Genomic DNA, 4,626 nt, shown 5'->3' on the forward strand with positions numbered 1-4,626 from the left:
GGTGTCCACACCAAGAGGAGGAGAGGAAAAAAAAAAAAACACAGTAAAAAAAAAAAAAAAACACCACCCCACCACACACACACACACACAGAGGAGGAGGAAGGAAAAAAAAAAAAAATAACCAGCCAGTAGTGCTGTGATATTCAATTATATCCCGAGCCAGGGGGAGGGGGAGGGTGGGGAGAGAGAGGGGGGGGGTTAGAGATTAAGTCCCGAGGAAGGAGGTGGGGGGGGGGGACGGAAAAGAGAAAAAAAAAAAAAAAAAAAAGTAATATCTCTGTGTGTGTGATTTAGATTGAGGAGGAATTGAGGCAGAATGTGGAAGCTGTTACTAAGGGAAGGAGCCAAGCGCTCGGAGCAGCCAGCGGCCCTCAGACAGCGGGAGCGGGTGGCCAGCCGCACGGAAATGGGCGCTGAGGGGAAGGGAAGGCGAAGAGAAGGGAAAGGGAGGGAAGGAAGGAACGGAGCCGGGAGGCGAGGCCAGCCGAGGAGGGAGCGGCGGCCGCCCCGGTTAAAAAACAAACCCCCGACGCCGCCGCCCTCACAGAGCCGGGGGGTCGGCGGCCCGGAGGGGGGGACTCCCCCCCCCCCCTTTTTTTTTTTTCCCCCTCCTTCTTCCTTCCCCCCCCCCCCACCTCCCGCGCTCTCCGGGCAGGCGCGGCGGCGGCCGTGAGGGGAGGCGGGCTGAGGGGAGGCCGCCCTGACAGGAAGGGGAGGCCGCCCGGGCCCTACCGGCGATGGCGGGGCCCGGCCGGCCCTTCCCCGGCCCTCAGGGGCGGCCCGAGCCGCGGTCCCGCGGCTCGGGCCGCCCCTGAGGGCCGGGGAAGGGCCGGCCGGGCCCAGGCGGCGTGTGGAGGCCCGTGTGGGGGTGTGTGTGCGTGTTTCTAAGAAAGCCAACAGCCTTTATATAAACGTAGGATTTAACGTGGTGTGGGTTTGGTTTTTGTTTTTTTGGTAGCACCTCTCCGTTGACGGGGGCGGGGGGGGAGCGGAATCGGCGAAGCTTTACACTGGCACCCAGCTCCGTTACCGCCTGTACCCTGTAATTTCATTTAATGAAAGTAATAATCCTCTGCCAGTAATCGCGGCCCGTCCTACCTGTCCGCTGCTCGCTTTGAGAATTGAAAGGCTAATACATCGTTCATATCTTTCTTTGCATTTTTAGAGTGGGAAGGGTATTTAGCGTTTATATCGCAAGTTGCTCCAATATTTTCTTAGAATTGAAACGCAATTTATTGTTTATATCGCAAGTTTCTTCAGGTTTTTTTAGGATTTGAAGGCTACTTAGCATTTACATCGCAGGTTTCTTCAATTTTTTTAGAATTGAAAGGCGATTTATCGTTTATATCGCAAGTTTCTTCAATTTTTTAGAACTGAAATGCTATTTAGCATTTATATCACAAGTTTCGCTGAATTTTTAGAATTAAAATGCGATTTTTCATTTATATCGCAGGCTTCTTCGAGTTTATATGAAGTTGAAATGCTATTTATCATTCGTATCACAGGCTTCGAATTTTTAGAATTGAAGTGCAAGTTATTGCAGGTTTCTCTGAATTTTTTAGAATTGAAATGCGATTTATCATTTATGTCGCAGGCTTCTTCAATTTTTTTAGCATTTAAATGCGATTTATCGTTTGTAACAGGTTTTGTCAGTTTTTAGAATCGAAACGCTGTTACTTATACCATAGGCTTGTTTATTTTTTCAAAGCGAGCTTTGTTAATCGGAACCACGTTCCTCACCAGGCAGCCTTTTCCATCGTAAATTATTTTTGCAATAGCATTTCACCCTCTTGGGCATTGCTCCAATACTCTCGCGTCCGGACACTGGCACAGAGTCCCAACGACCACAAACCACGCACGGATCCGACTGCAACGTCGGATGCCATCGTGCTTCTGCCAAAGGCTCCACAAGCCCAAGTCTGGTCTTGCCCGAATGGGACCTCCACATCACCGTGCTCCTGCAGGGCTTGCATTTACAGGGAGGCAGAGATACTGGCCGCAAACACAGCGCATATTTTTATTTTTTTTTTTGTGAACAGAGCTTGGCATTGCTGGAGAGCAACGCTGATCCTGGGGCAGCAGTTCTGGAGCTACGGGTGGATTTTACTTTCAGCCTAATGACTGGGACACACCATAGGTGGATTTCGCCCACCTGAGCTTCATCTCAGAAGCAGATGGGAGCCCTCGACTCCACGAAGCCTCTGTGAAAGCGGATGGGTGGGACTCCGGGCTTAGGAGCACCTCACACTGCTCATTTTTTTTTTCAGGGTCAGGCCCATGTGCTTTTCCTCCTTTTATGAAGAATAATATTTAAATACTCACAGAAAACAAAATTTATTTTTTTTTTTTGCATTGCAAAATCATTTAATTCTGAAAAAGCCCTGGGCCTTCAATCCATTTGCTAAGTTACGTGAGGAAACCAAAGTCTCACTAGAAAGCGTGTTTGTAATTGCAGACCACTTGGATGTTCAACATTTATTTCTGTAATGATTTTGATGGTCGAAGTGGGAAACTTTCTCTTCTCAATAACAGTGTGTAGATTGTGTTTCAAGTATGTAAAGATGCAGTAATTTTTGAAGACCACGTCCAGTCCAATTCCAAAATTTGACAACTTTGCTGAAAGTTGGGACATCTAAAAGGGGGGGAAAAGGTGGCAATGGACTCATTAACACCATCCTACGTTATAATCTTACATCTGTCCATGCTTCTAAAGGAGTTTAACCTCTTGATACTCTGAATGATTTATTTCCCACGTAAAAGATAAGCAGTAACAGTGGGTGGAGGAAGGGAGAAGAGGAGTATGCACGTAGCCTAAGGTGAGAGGAAAGAAGATAAGGGACCTCATATTGCAGACTGGGACACCAGGGGCCTGAAGAAAGGTATGGGAGGAGCTGTGAGAAGTCCGTGAAATAGGAACTGGAGGTGCAACGTTCAGAAAGATTGTGTGAGAAACGGAGGAGGGAAAACCCCTCAAGTGTGCGTTGTTTGTCCCACAGGAACTATGAACACCGTCTTCGTGTCCATCTGCTGAGCAGCGACAGCGTGCTGAGCTGAAGGCATCTGGCTGAAGGTTTCCGTGGTCTGATGTTCCCCAGATGTTCAGTCACAACTCCGAGGTGGCAGGCTCTCATTTTTAACACGATGACGATGTACTCGACTGGGTGATTACCCGAGTATATGTTCTGCTTTGCAGAATCTACAGAGTGCTTTTGAGCAGATATATGCTTTAATAACTTTACCCCATCCATGTCATAAAGAAAGGGAAACCAGAACAAAGGCGAACACCTCACAGGACTGCACCAAGGCCTTACTTTCCACGATGAGCTTTAGACTTTGTAGTTCTGTTGCCCAAATATGCAGCTGGGTTCAGAGTTGGCGGGGCCACTTCCAGTACGGGCGGGAAGTTCTGGCTTTCAGAGGTTTCCAAGAGCAGATGTTGGGTAACACGGGGCAGTTGAGCAGGGTATGGTTTACAGCGAGTTGTTCGGTGAGCGAGCTGAGGGAGTTGGCTTTGCCTTGAGCTGGGAGAGGCACTTTTGAACAATAACTGTTGTTATGTTTCCTTTCCCAAACTCTCCCAGTAGGGAGAAAGACAGCACCAAACCCTAACTTTTGGATGTAGAACTGGAGCGGATCCGAGGTCTTGGTTCATCCATGTGGTCAAATAAAAGCGTGCCTTCAACGCGCTGCAGTAATATTGCTGTTTGCTTTCCATCATCCCAACTGCTGGGAAGTCTTCTCACAGCCATATTTGTCAGACTCGGCCTTAAAATAGTTGAAATTACTTGTAACAGCGAGTGCTCGGCCTACTAAGCACATATAAGCAAATATTTGCAATAACTGGACCAGTGTTTGCACAGCACCAAGCACACTGCCCAGACTCCATAAATAATAATAGTTGGCACTCACAGAGTGGTTTCCATTTTCAAAGCACTTTAGTCATAACCCTTGACACCCGTATGGCCTTTTACATCTTTACAAGAATTAATTAATCCTCACAGTGTCCTGTGAGATAGGTATGCACCGCAATAATAACAATAACAACAATTAATAATTCATGCATTCTACTCAAAAAATCACTTCAGGGATTAAAATGCATCTGTAATACTTGGATTTTATTAACATTTTCCAGCAAATAATAAAAGCCATGGTATTGTGTTAAATCTATAAAATATCTATCCGTAAACCTTTTGCAGATCGGGGCGAGGCTGAAGGCCCAGTGAGACACCAGTAGGAATTCGATGCCTGACTTCAGAAAAGCAAGTTCAAGCCCAGTCCACCATGCAGTCTAGGTGCCAGAATGAAACTCGCCACGCATGGCAGTGAGTAAATAAATACCAGCGAAGCAGGAAGGCTCTTTGTTCATTTTTAGCTCTTGTTTATGCAGAGGCTCCCCCAGTTACGGGATCTCATCCTATACAAACACAGCACCAAGAAAACGCGAAGGACTTAATGGGTGAGAAACGGCAGTGACTCAGCACCACGTTGTGCAACAGGGAGAGCAGGGACAAGTCTGGCCAACACCGGGGCAAACCCTTTCCCTCGTAAAAATTACCATCTTGCCTTTGATATGCAGGCAAGCCCCAGTTAAACCTGATATTTAAATAAGCGGGACTGAAACCCCGT

At 47.3% G+C, this 4,626-nt stretch overlaps 1 long non-coding RNA gene across 1 annotated transcript; it reads left to right on the forward strand.

Annotated features, from left to right (window-relative positions):
• The first annotated feature begins 2,313 nt into the window (after nt 1–2,313).
• LOC134517370 (uncharacterized) lies at nt 2,314–3,682 on the forward strand. Its single transcript, XR_010071610.1, has 2 exons — nt 2,314–2,879; nt 2,997–3,682. It is a non-coding gene; the product is annotated as an uncharacterized LOC134517370 (long non-coding RNA).
• The last annotated feature ends 944 nt before the right edge of the window (nt 3,683–4,626 follow it).

This window comes from Chroicocephalus ridibundus, chromosome 6 (assembly GCF_963924245.1).
Source record: "Chroicocephalus ridibundus chromosome 6, bChrRid1.1, whole genome shotgun sequence".
In the NCBI taxonomy this organism is placed as follows: domain Eukaryota; kingdom Metazoa; phylum Chordata; class Aves; order Charadriiformes; family Laridae; genus Chroicocephalus; species Chroicocephalus ridibundus.